At 48.7% G+C, this 14,112-nt stretch overlaps 1 protein-coding gene across 1 annotated transcript in view; it reads right to left on the bottom strand.

Moving 5' to 3' along the window:
• OLFM2 (olfactomedin 2) overlaps positions 1-13,752 on the bottom strand; it is a 240,665-nt gene extending 226,913 nt beyond the window's left edge. The window contains exon 1 of the mRNA XM_056867383.1: positions 13,733-13,752. The gene's annotated coding sequence lies outside the window, so the exon portion shown is untranslated. The remainder of the gene's footprint in view (positions 1-13,732) is intronic.
• Positions 13,753-14,112: the final 360 nt, after the last annotated feature.

Below are 14,112 nucleotides of genomic sequence, written 5' to 3'. Positions count from 1 at the left end.
GGCAATTTTTCTGAAGAATAAAATACTTTCTTTCGAGGAGGGGGGGGTAGATGATGCATTTGTATATCATCTTAGAATGTGGAACGCACGCTGGCTATCAGCTGTAATGGCGAAACTGGGAACCTCCATATTCATAGGCAGAAACCTTAATTCCGGTGTCAGGGGTCAACAAGAGGGGGAGGTTTTGCCCTCTATGCCCTGCTTGTAGGCCTTCCAAGGGCATTAAGTTGGCCACTGGGTGACCAGATCAATCATCAGTATGATCTAGAACGACTGTTCATATTCTCACTCTCTCCTGTGATAAAAGGGTAGAGGAGTGCTTCTTCTCAAATGGTCCCCACCATCTGCAGATTTAAAAAAATGAATGTATATATGTATATATACATAGAGAGAAGAGAAGAGAAGAGAAGAGAAGAGAAGAGAAGAGAAGAGAAGAGAAGAGAAGAGAAGAGAAGAGAAGAGAAGAGAAGAGAAGAGAAGAGAAGAGAAGAGAAGAGAAGAGAAGAGAAGAGAAGAGAGAAGAGTTGGTTTTGTATATGCTGACTTTCTCTACCACTTAAGGCAGAATCAAACCGGCTTACAATCACCTTCCCTTCCCCTCCCCACGCCTTGGGAGGTAGGTGGGGCTGAGAGAACTGTGACTAGCCCAAGGTCACCCAGCTGGCTTCAGGTGGAGGTGTGGGGAAACAAATCCAGTTCACTAGATTAGCCTCCGCCACTCATGTGGAGGAGTGGGGAAGAAGAAGAAGAGTTGGTTTTTATATGACTTTCTCTGCCACTTAAGGAAGAATCATATCAGCTTACAATTACCTTCCCCTCCCCTCCCCACAACAGACACCCTGTGAGGAAGTTGGGGTGGAGAGAGCTCTAGGAGAACTGTGACTAGCCCAAGGTTACCCAGTTAGCTTCACGTGGAGGAGTGGGGAATCAAACCCGGTTCTCCAGATCCGAGTCCACCGCTCCAAACCTCCGCTCTTAACCACTATACCACGCTGGCTCACACACACATATATATTTGTCTGTGTGTGTCTGTGTGTGTGTATACATATATTTATGTGTGTGTATATATATATGTGTGTGTGTGTGAATGTATATACATGTACATATACATGTCGCTTTTTTCTTGCTCAGCTAATTGCAAGCATATTTTAAGTCCTTCTGAAGACTTTTAAATTAATTCATCAAAATGTCTAAAGGTCGCAGCCCCAGACAATGATTTTGATTTCACATCATGGCTTTGCATGACCCCAAATTTGGACTTTCCATAGGAGTTATCACGCTGCACTGCTCAAAAGAGGAAGCCTGACTTCCACATCCAAAGTAAACATTAAATGGATCCACATTTGGCACATGGGAGCCACTTTAAAATGTACTAAATGCCTGGCACTGAAATGATTTGGTTTGGCTTAAGCAACGAGTTCTATGAAACCACATCAGGTGAGACATTAATCTTGAATATCTCCCTGTAATCTTCATTCTCATACTAACCCATATAGTCCTCGTCTATACATCAATTCATTTGTTCATTTGTTCATTCATTCATTATTTACAAAATGTATATGTTGTCTAGAGACCTGCACAAGGTGTAAACGATATAATAAAATACTGGAAAAAAGGTGCACAGCCGTACTGCTTACCCCTTCCATGGGGATTTTCACACCAAGGCTAGGCTGCATCCCCTTTATCCCTTGTGTTGCCCCATTTTCATCGACCAGCACCCCAGATTCCTATCTTGTTACCTCTGTCCACTGGCTTCCTTTAGTGCAATATCACCCATCACACTCCAGGGACACGACCCCTGGGTAAAATCACCAAGAAACACAACCAACATTAAGAACATAAGAAAGGCCCTGCTGGATCAGACCAAGGCCCATCAAGTCCAGCAGTCTGTTCACACAGTGGCCAACCACGTACCTCTAGGAAGCCCACAAACAAGACGATTGCAGCAGCATTTATCCTAACCTGTGTTCCACAGCCCCTAAGATAATAGGCATGCTCCTCTGATCCTGGAAAGAATAGGTATGCAGCATGACTAGTATAGATTTTAACTAATAGCCATGAATACTCCTTTCCTCCATGAATATGTCCACTCCCCTCTTAAAGCCCTCCAAGCTGGCAGCCATCACCACATCCTGGGGCAGGGAGTTCCACAATTTAACTATGCGTTGTGTGAAAAAATACTTCCTTGTATCTGTTTTGAATCTCTCACCCTCCAGCTTTAGCAGATGACCCCATGTTCTAATATTATGGGAGAGGGAGAAAAACTTCTCCCTGTCCACTCTCTCTAAACCATGCATAATTTATAGACCTCTATCATGTCTCTCCTTAGCCGCCTTCTTTCCAAGCTAAACAGCCCTAAGCGTCCTAACCCCTCCCCATAGGACAGTTGCTCTAGTCTCCTAATCATTTTGGTTGCTCTTTTCTGCACCTTCTCAAGCTCTGTAATATCCTTTTTTAGGTGTGGTGACCAGAACTGTACACCGTATTCCAAGTGTGGTCTCACCATAGATTTGTACAAGGGCAGTATGATATCAGCAGTTTTATTCTCTATTCCTCGTCTAATTATGGCCAGCATGGAATTTGCCTTTTTTACAGTAGCCGCACACTGGGCTGACATCTTCATTGAGCTGTCCACTACCACCCCAAGATCCCTTTCTTGGTCTGTCGCTGCCAGCACAGATCCCATCAGTGTATATGAGAAGTTGGGATTTTTTGCCCCAATATGCATCACTTTACACTTACTCACATTGAATCTCATTTGCCATTTTAATGCCCATTCTTCCAGTATGCAGAGATCCTTCTGGAGCTCTTCACAGTCCGATTTTGTTTTAACCACCCTAAATAATTTGGTGTCATCTGCAAACTTGGCTACTTCACTGTTTAACCCCAACTCCAGGTCATTGATGAACAGGTTGAAAAGCACCAGTCCCCACACAGATCCCTGAGGCACCCCACTGCTCACATCCCACCATTGTGAGAACTGACCATTGATTCATACTCTCTGCTTCCTATTTTTCAGCCAGCTCTCAGTCCATAAGAGGACTTGTCCTCTTATCCCGTGACTATGAAGTTTGCTTAGCAGTCTTTGGTGGGGGACTTTGTCAAAAGCTTTTTGGAAATCCAAATACACAATATCCACAGGCTCATTCCTGTCCACATGCTTATTGACGCTTTCAAAAAACTCTAGTAGGTTAGTGAGATGAGACCTACCTTTACAGAAGCCATGTTGGGTTTTGCTCAGCAGACCCTGCCCTTCTATATGCTTGACAATTCTATCTTTAATAGTGCTTTCCACCAATTTACCCGGAACAGACGTTAAGCTAACTGGCCTGTAATTTCCTGGGTCCCCCCTGGAACCTTTTTTATAAATGTGTGTTACACTGGCCATTCTCCAGTCCTCTGGTACAGAGGCTGATCGAAGGGACATATTACATATCTTTGTTAGAAGTTCAGCAATTTCCCATTTGAGTTCTTGAAGAACTCTAGGATGAATACCGTCTGGTCCCTGTGACTAGTTAGATTGCAGTTTGTCTAGAAATTCTAGGACTGCCTTGTTACCACTATTTGCCTCAGTTCCTCATTTTCCCCTCTCCAGAATCTCTGTTCAGGAGAAGGAATCTGCCCTGCATCTTCAACAGTGAAGACAGATGAGAATTCATTTAATTCCAGCCGATTGAGCAGAAGTCCCGTTAGTTCTCGTTCTGTCCCTGCTATCAGATCTTCAGACTGCCACACCTGGGCAGGGCTGAACCAGAGGGAGGTTTTTGTTGCACAGGGGAAAGTCAGAGGGAGGGGGGCACGCCTCTTGCTAGAAGCCTGGCTCTGGAAGTTGCCAGAATTAAATTGATGGTTGGAACTGGTGACATGGAAATCATCTTTGGAGGTCTTCTGGCCTCAGAACTCTCAAGCCATTCCCACCTGCCTGTTTTTGTGCTTCCTCTCCGACGTTCTGGAACTGACACAGCAGAAGAACATAAGAAAGGCCATGCTGGATCAGACCAAGGCCGATCAAGTCCATCTGTCTGTTCACATAGTGGCCAACCAGGGGCCTCTAGGAAGCCCACCAACAAGACGACTGTAGCAGCATTGTCTAGCCTGTGTTCCACAGCATCTAATATAACAGGCATGCTCCTCTGATCCTGGAGAGAATAGGTGTGTGTCATGACTCATATTCATTTTGACTAGTAGCCATGGATAGTCCTATCATAAGAACGTAAGAAAAGCCATTGCTGGATCAGACCCAGGCCCATCAAGTCCAGCAGTCTGTTCACACAGTGGCCAACCAGGGGCCTCTAGGAACCCCACCAACAAGACGACTGCAGCAACATTCTCCTGCCTGTGTTCCACGGCACCTAATATCATAGGCATGCTCCTCTGATCCTGGAGAGGATATGCATCATGACTAGTATCCATTTTTACTAGTAGCCATGGATACCCCTCTCCTCCATGAACATGTCCACTCCCCTCTTAAAGCCTTCCAAGTTGGCAGCCATCACCACATATTGGGGCAGGGAGTTCCACACTTTAACTATGTGCTCTTGGGGGTGGGACAGCAAAGCTGCCACTGGGCTATCCTTCCACAGGTGCCAGAATACCAATGGGCAGGACTAAAGAACAGAAACACTACCGAAGCTTTTGTCTTTGTTTCTAAGTATCTGCAGCACTTGTGGGTCAAATCCGATTCCATTCCTTTCACTTAGCATGCCCCCCACCAAGATTTTTACAGAAAATCCATCTGCCTCTTCAAACATTATTCCTCTCTCTCTAGAATACCATTCTTGCAATATTGCCAGTTGCACATTTCTTGTAAAGGCCCTGGATGTTTATTTGCATACAATCCTGCAAAGCTCACAGTTACACTGCATCATGGGTTCCAACATCTTCAGGCTGCATAGACTGCCATTCTTGGGTTTGTGTGTTCACTGGCAAGAATGAAGGTGGCTGGACACCAAAGGGTTACATTATTCCGATACTGACTTACGAGAACGAAGCTGGTCCAGCATAAATAATGCAGAAAAACTGCAAGAATTCATCATGTTCACATTAGCATGTTTTATGAAGGAGGTTAAGCAAAAAAACTATTGCACTTTTTGGAATGCTTCCCGAATGTTCAGATATGGCTTTGGAAATCAGCCTTCATTCCACTTCTTTTAGAATTTTGATACTTGGTATTCAATCTGCTCTAATGTGGTCCCTTTCTGTCCCCCCCTTTGCACACCCCCACCCCGATATCACACTCATAACATAATTCTCAGATTTTTTTTTAGAAAAAGCAAGGTTTGAGACTTCATTGTTGTTATTGCACAAAGTCTGCTGTCACTGTATGTGACTCACAACCCTCCTCCAGGTAGGCATAACTATAGAAGAAGAAGAAGAGTTGGTTTTTATATGCCAACTTTCTCTGCCACTTAAGGGAGACTCAAACCGGCTCACAATCACCTTCCCTTCCCCTCCCCACAACAGACACTTTGTGAGATAGGTGGGGATGAGAGAGACTAGCCCAAGGTCACCCAGCTGACTTCATGTGTAGGAGTGGGGAAACAAATCCAGTTCACCAGATTAGTCTCTGCCGCTCATGTGGAGGAGTGGGGAATCAAACCCCGTTCTCCAAATCAGAGTCCACTGCTCCAAACTACAGCTCTTAACCACTACACCATGCTAGAAACGGGATATCTCTGAATCTGCCCATGCCAAAGAGGAGTCTTCATCACTGTTGGGATAGATCCCGATGGGTAGCCCTGTGAGTCTGTCTACAGCAGCAGAAAAGGGCAAGGGCCCAGTAGCACCTTAAAGACTAACAAAATTTCTAGCCACAGGTCAGACCAAGGTTCTGTTAACTGCAGGGGAGGTCCATCCCCAGCTACTGCAAAGCCTATTTAGGAACTTCCCCCAGGCCTCTAAGATGTCAGCAACCATTCCCATATGGACTCGCAAGGACATTCACCGCCCATCTTATCAGAGCTGCCCTGATTCCCCAGAACTGCACAAACAGTAAAGAAAGTGGAAGAGAACTCACCTTCCTCAGAATTCCAGCTTTCATTGGAAGAGGAGGAGGAGAAGTAGTAGAAGAAGAAGAGTTGGTTTTTATGTCCTGCTTTTTCTCTACACTTAAGGAGTCTCAAACTGGTTTACAATCTCCTTCCCTTCCTCTACCCACAACAGACACCTTGTGAGGTTGGTGGGGCTGAGAGGGTTCGGAGAGAACTGTGTGGTGAGCCCGCGTGGTGTAGTGGTTGAGAGCGGTGGTTTGGAGCGCTGGACTCTGATCTGGAGCACTGGGTTTGATTCCCCACTCCTCCACACGAGCAGCGGACACTAATCTGGTGGTCCGGGTTGGTTTACCAACTCCTCCACATGAAGCAAGCTGGGTGACCTCAGGCTAGTCACAGCTCTCTCAGCCCCACCTACCTCACAGGGTGTCTGTTGTGAGGAGGGAAAGGGAAGGTGATTGTAAGCCAGTTTGATTCTCCCTTAAGTTGTAGGGAAAGTGGGCAAATAAAAACCTACTCTTCTTCTTCTAGCACAAGATCACCCAGCAGGCTTCATGAGGAGGAGCGGGGAAACCAACCCAGTTCTCCAGATTAGAGTCCACTGCTCTTAACCACTACATCACACTGGCTCTCACGTTTCTAGTCCTTATGGGTGACTACTTCTCGATGTCCCACTTTTCTTCCTACTGGCAACCCATAGCCATTCACAATGTCATTCTCCCCTCCTCTGTTTTGCCCTCACAACCCTGTGAGGTAGGTTGGGCTGAGAGGGTGTGACTGGCCAAGGTCGCCAAGTAAGCCTCTGCAGCCAAGTGTTGATTCAAGCCTGCATCTCTCAGATCCTACTGTGGCACTCTAACCACTACACCGCACTGCCTCTCCCAAATGGATCTCTGTTATCTGTTGGGGGAAGCTGATTTATGTCAGAATGCCGGTACTAGGGGAAGCAGGAGGGTCATCATTTCCCCCAGTTGTTTTTCCAGGGTCAATCTAATATATTTTATCATTTGTCGATGTTAGAACACATCCAGAAACGAATTTTTTTTTGCACCAGACACTTGTGTGAGCAAAGTACCATGCTGAAAGACCTATGATTGGTGTTATTAATTTACATCTAGCCACAGAGGGCATAAGGTTTATGAATTTCTGATATAATACCTCGTACAGTGCATTTCTGGATGTGTTTTTAGTAATCATGTTTTGTGCAATTTGACCACTGAGCAAGGCCCAAGAGGCCAAAACACGTATGGTCTGTTGGTCATTTATATTTTGTCCTATAAAATTACTGCAGAAGAAAGAAAATACCCCTTTTGTCCGGATCAAACAGGCTCCCTAGCCCACATTGTTTTAGCATGTCCACAAAATAATATAGCACGGAATAAATATATCACTCCCTGGATAAAACAGCCAAAGACACTTTCTGAGAAGGGGATACTGCGTTATCTGCTGTCAAGTAGATCGCTCAATTGCGTGAGAGATGTGGTGACTCTTCTCTTTATAGCATCACGGGAAAATTAAATTTCATTTTCCCTTTTTAAAGTGTGAAGTGGTTGATGGATAGCCATTGGCTGTTAAATCGAGGGAAAGGAAAATATATTTTGTACCTCATCAGTGGTGTTGATTATTTTTGTAACTGTTTATACTGGTGGTTTTATGTGTAGCCTGTATTCCAGGCCTAGCATTTTAATCCATTCTATTGTGTACACCTAATAAATATATCACATTATAAGAATTTGAAGTTTCAAGCTCAGGTTCTCTGTTCTGTGGGGAAAACATAAAAGAATCTCCTGGTCATCTGAATTTTTAAGCTGGGGGGGCTAATTGATATAAGAGTAAAAAGGGGAAAGAGTGAATCACGGGCTTGAATCAATGGCATGCGGTCTATCATTCCGCTCATCAAAGCCGGAAGCCTTCCTCCAGCAGGGGAAGGGTACTTCCAATACAAATGGGTCTTCTGCCAGCACAGAACCCACTTCGGTCCAAGGAAGGCTACTTAAGCGGAAGGAAAGCTCCCAATTTTAACGGGAGGAGAATCTGCTGAACGTGGAAGGTGAGAGATTCAAAACAGATAAAAGAAGCATTTCTTCACACAACGCGTAGTGAAATTGTGGAACTCCCAGCCCCAATATGTGGTGATGGCTGCCAACTCGGAAGGCTTGAAGAAGGGAGTGGACATGTTCATGGAGGAGAGGACTATCCATGGCTACTAGGAAAAATGGATATTAGTCATGATGTATTCCTATTCTCTCCAGGATCGGAGGAGCATGCCTATGATATTAGGTGCAGTGGAACACAGGCAGGATGGTGCTGCTGCAGTCGTCTTGTTTGTGGGCTCCCTGGAGGCCTCTGGTTGGCCACTGTGTGAACAGACTGCTGGACTTGATGGGCTTTGGTCTGATCCAGCAGGGCCTCTCTTATGTTCTTATGAGAAGCCATGGCTGCCTGTGCACAGTCGAAAACTCCGTCCCCGTTCCCAATGGTTTTATGAATGCCTAGATAGAGATGTTGCATTTCTGTCACTGTGCGTTTAATAAGCTGAGCATGAAGGATTTATTTTGGGTAACAAAACACAACGGGACGGATCCAGACTAAGTGGGTGATTTCCACCAATTTCCCCTTCCTGCTGCAGACTTTCCTCATGTCATTCCTCTGGATTCTCCTATCTCCAGGAGTAGCATTTCGTGGAGATCCGTGGTCTGCAACTGGGGGAGGGAGAAAGTCTGGATCCAACCCATTATATTTGTTTTATCAATACATCATTGTTTTATCTGGGAGACCCGGGTTTCGAATTCCCCACTCATACTGTGGAAGCTTATAGGGTGACCTTGGGCCTGTCATACTCTCTCGGCCTAACCTACTTCACAGGGTTGTTGTGAGGGTAAAATGGAGGAGATGAGAATGATGTAAACCAGGGTCCCCAGCCTTACACATGAAGCTTCCTTATACTGAAACAGAGCCTTGGTCCAACAAAGTCAGTATTGTCTACTCAGACTGGCAGCGGCTCTCCAGGGTCTCAGGTTGAGGTCTTTCAGATCTCCTACTTGCCTAGTCCCTTTAACTGGAGGCATCAGGGAATGAACCTGGAACCTGCATAAGAAAAGCCCAGCTGGATCAGACCCAGACCCATCAAGTGCAGCAGTCTGTTCACACCGTGGCCAACCGGGGGCCTCTAGGAAGCCCACAAAAAGGACGACTGCAGCAGCACCGTCCTGCCTGTGTTCCACAGCACCTAATATCATAGGCGTGTTCCTCTCATCCTGGAGAGAATAGGCATGCATCACGACTAGTATCCATTTTAACTAGTAGCCCTTGCTCTCTATGCATGTACATTAACAGGTCCTTCCAAAAAGTGTCAAAGATTGATGGCTATATGGGGGCTCCGGGCCCAGCAAGTAGGGATCCATGACTCACCTGAGGTTTCCTACCTACGGGCTGAAGATGACTGACCGAGAATATCTGCTGATCATGCGCCCACAACTAGGGACTGACAAAGGTTCTCTATTTTGTTTCTTTTTTAAAAAAAAATGCATTTCCATTTTTATCACTGGTTTTCGTTAGTCCCTTTTTTTTGTAGATCCGTTTGTACTGCGTGTCCACACGGCACATTTTTTTAAATACAAAAAGTATAAATATTTATACGTCCGATGCATGTAATTTGTGTCTATAACGTATGCATAGCGTTGATGCATTGGCACGCAAAGAATACTGGAAAAAATACTCATGTTTCACAGGGCAATTTTTGCACGAGGAAACCGACAACAGAGGGGAAAGAAAGAATCACAGGTTTGAGTCACACAAGGAAGAAGCAAGATCCCAATGGGAATGTTCGGGTCAAACAGGAAGGTAGAGAAATGTTCCTGATCTTAAACAGGCTTGAAACAGCCCTGGTTCATCTGAGAACAAACAGCGGTCTTCTGGCACTTTTAATCCTAACAAATGTTAATTCTAGCATAGAAGCTTTTGTGGATGAGAGTCCACTTAATTCCATTTATTTATTTTTTGTCGCGACAGACCCAACACCATGGCTACCCTTCCGCAAGCTGGTCCCAGATTCATTCAACCGTTTTGAAACAGGCCTTGGCCAGGACTTCAGCCTCAAAAGGAGGAGGAGGAGGGTTGGTTTTTATACCCCGCTTCTTCTCTACAGTCTCAAACCAGCTTACAATCTTCTTCCCTTCCTCTCCTCACAACAGAGACCTTGTAAAGTAGGTGGGGCTGAGGGTTCAGAGTAAGGTTGTATATATCGATATACCCGAACCGAAAATAAACCCGAAATTAGCCATTTTGGCAATATTTGGGTTTCAGTTTTACCAAATGCCAAAACCTGGGAAGCTTCCCAAAGCCGGATAGGCGAAGAAAAGTTAGTTTTTATATTCTGACTTTCTCTACCTTGTAAGGAGAATCAAACTGGCTTACAAGCACCTTCCCTTCCCCTCCCCACAATAGACACCTTGTGAGGTAGGTGAGACTGAGAGAGTTCAGAGAAATGTGACTAACCCAAGGTCAACCAGCTGGCTTCATGTGGAGGAGTGGGGAATCAAACCCGGCTCTCCAGATTAGAGTCCACAGCTCCAAACCACGGCTCTTAACCACTTTGCCATGCTGGGGCTGCGGCTTAGTGGCAGAGCATCCGCTGGGCATACAGAAGGTCCCAGGTTCGATCCCCAGCATCGCCAGTTAAAGGATCTGGCAGTAGGGGATGTGAAAGATCTCTATCTGAGGCTGGGGAGAGCCGCTGCCACTCTGAGAAGACAATGCTGACTTCGATGGACCAAGGGTCTGATTCAGTATAAGGCAGCTTCACACATTCAAGACGAGCTTCCGGGCCTGATTTCCCTAAATGCTCACGTCCTGCCCTCTTACAAATCCTATGCTCGAACAGTCACCCATTCGCAAAGCACCCTCTGAACATTTTCCTAACAGCCCACAATTAGAGTTAACACCACTCTTACTAATGCCTCGAGGGACACTTTTGTGGTGGCTCGGCTCGCTAGAGGGGATTTTCTTCTAGAACGATGAGACTTTTCAAAAAACGTTTTCTACCTTCAGGGAGCACTTTCCACCTTGACGCGCCTGCCAAGAAAACTCAGAGTATTTGAATATTGGCTGGCAGGCACTGAAGCCTTTGAGAATCCACCGCACGTCGCAAACTGCTCGGCTATGGCTAGAAGGCACACAGTTCATGGAGGAGGGGCTGTGGTTCAGTTTGTAGAGCATCTGCTTGGCATGCAGAAGGTCCCAGGTTCAATCCCCAGCATCTCCAGCTAAAGGGACCAGGCAGGTAGGTGATGTGAAAGACTTCATATGTTCATGTTCATTGATCTTCTCGAGAAGATCAATATGGCAGGAAAAAAACTTCCTTGCAAGATAGTTATCTCCTACACACACATACATGTGGGAGAGCATCGTGTGGGCCTCTGGGACATGGTATCACATTCCATAGGTCAATGGGAAAGCCTTGCAGAGCTGTCCTCACATGAACACATGAAGCTGCCTTATACTGAATCAGACCCTTCGTCCATCAAAGTCAATATTGTCCAGGGTCTCAGGCAGAGGTGTTTCACATCACCTACCTGTTCAGTCCCTTTAACTGGAGATGCCAGGGATTGAACATGGGACCTTGGGTAGAGCCAAGCAGAGGCTCTACCACTGAGCCACAGCCCCTCCCCTCAAGAACCTGCCAACAAGCTTCCCAGAGTTCCCCTGTTTGAAAAACCGCCATGCTCTCATGAAGTCCCTGTTCCATCCACACGCAAGGGGGAATCTGCTCATCATCTTTCATTCTAAGACCAACATGTGGCGATGTGGCGGTAAACCACAATTACAGCCCATTCCTGAGGTTGGGGGCCAAACAGGCATAGGAGGCAGCGTGAACCCCATGCCAGCTTCCGTGCCACTTGTGCATTGCACACTGGCACAGACGCTCGCATAGGGGCACTTATGCCGGCTCTCCTGGATTGCCGTGACAGCGTGGCCATGGGACGCAGTCGCGGCCTCCTCCCACCGGCATCCCGGGAGGCATTCCCAGGCAAGTCCTCACGCCAGCACCACAGAAGACGTTTCTGGTGCATTCTGGGGGAGCAGAGCTGCCATTAGGTAGCTTGCTTACCCTTTTTAGGCCGGGAACGCCCCCTTACCCTACAGTGTTGCCGCGCCACCGTTCTGGTGGCACAGCCTCACTATTTCCTATGGGGCCCCATTTTTGGATGCCATATCCAGCCGTTTCTTGTCTCAGGAACGGGCTGTAAGTGTACCGAGCTACCAACGCTGCAATGTGTCTTCCATTCACACCACCCTGGTGTCCCTAGCTTGGTTTTCTGCGTATGCGCGCACACGCCACAGCAAGTCACGGCGTGGAAACACGCTGAAGTCACATCGGCTTCGAAGTGTGAGCGCAGCCAACCCCGGAGACCTCCCAGATTGACACCCCTCTCTGAGTTACCCTCCGAAATTTCAGGGGGGGGAGGGAGGAGCCGGCGCACCTTGAGACGGGGGGAGGGGAAAAGACAGGCCTACACATCGTTTCCAGACACAATAGGATGCCCGACACACACACACATGAACAGACCTGCACATGAACACACATGCGCAAGAACTCATGTGCACATGAACACGTGTGCGCTTGTACACATGCGAATAACAACCCCGGATATGAATTCTGGCCTCCAGATCCCGAAAAGGAAATAGTAGTAAACTCACAATATGCTGTAAGGGGGGGGGGGGGAGCGTCCAGAACCGAGATGGCTGGAGGTGGGCGTGGACTGAGGAAGGAGGCAGGGAGACAGTAGGAGAAACACATCCATTATATAGCATCGATATTAAAAATGGATAATATATATGCTTGAATCGGACCATGATGCGCAATAGGGTGGAGGGGGCGGGGGGGGGGAGGAAGGCTGAACTTCGGAAACAAACGAACGGCGCCTCCTCGCGGCGATCCAGTCGATCCCCCCCATATTCAGACACACAACCAAACCCCGCCCCCTTGACCCCTAGTTGGCCCGCTTGGCAATAAAGGTGGGCACGTGGCCCCGATCCTGGATCGGAGATCCCCCCACCGGGCAGATCCCCTTGACTCCTAGTTGGCCCGCTTGGCAAGAAAGGAGGGCACGTGGCCCTGATCCTGGATCGGAGATGCCCCCCCCCGGGCAGATCCCCTTGACTCCTAGTTGGCCCGCTTGGCAAGAAAGGAGGGCACGTGGGCCCGATCCTGTATCGGAGATGCCCCCCCCCCCGGGCAGATCCCCTTGACTCCTAGTTGGCCCGCTTGGCAATAAAGGAGGGCACGTGGCCCCGATCCTGGATCGGAGATTCCCCCCCCCCCGGGCAGATCCCCTTGACTCCTAGTTGGCCCGCTTGGCAAGAAAGGAGGGCACGTGGCCCCGATCCTGGATCGGAGATCCCCCCACCGGGCAGATCCCCTTGACTCCTAGTTGGCCCGCTTGGCAAGAAAGGAGGGCACGTGGCCCTGATCCTGGATCGGAGATCCCCCCCCCCCCGGGCAGATCCCCTTGACTCCTAGTTGGCCCGCTTGGCAATAAAGGAGGGCACGTGGCCCTGATCCTGGATCGGAGATCCCCCCCCCCCGGGCAGATCCCCTTGACTCCTAGTTGGCCCGCTTGGCAAGAAAGGAGGGCACGTGGCCCTGATCCTGGATCGGAGATCCCCCCCCCCGGGGCAGATCTCCTCCCCGCCCCCCTCGCCCCACCCTCCACCCTCCTCCCCCAGCCAGGGCCACTCACCTGCGCCGCCCGGGAGACGGCGACGGCCAGCAGGAGCAGGGCGGCGAGGCGGCGCATCGTGCCGGCGGGATCCCGCCCGCCCGCCGGCCAGCCCGCCTCCCCCCCTCCTCCTCCTCCTCCTCCTCCTCCTCCGTCGGCTCAGCGGCTCCTCCGCATCCCCGCGCCCAGCCAGGCAGAGGCGCCGCGCTCCCGCCGGCCTCCAGCGCGCCCCAGGCGGGAGGAGCCAGCAGGAGAGCGGGAGGCGGCGCCCCCCCACCCCGGCCTCCCCTCCCCTCCCCTCTCTCCCTCTCTCTCCCTCTCTCTCCGGCGGGGAGGGATCGCCCAGGCTGCTGCTGCTGCTGCAAGGGGGGGGGGGAGAGAGGCAGGCTCCGCCTCGCGCT

This window comes from Euleptes europaea, chromosome 1 (genome assembly GCF_029931775.1).
Source record: "Euleptes europaea isolate rEulEur1 chromosome 1, rEulEur1.hap1, whole genome shotgun sequence".
NCBI lineage: Eukaryota > Metazoa > Chordata > Lepidosauria > Squamata > Sphaerodactylidae > Euleptes > Euleptes europaea.
The sequence above is the reverse complement of the archived record's forward strand: the minus strand, read 5'-3'. Positions and strand labels throughout refer to the sequence as shown.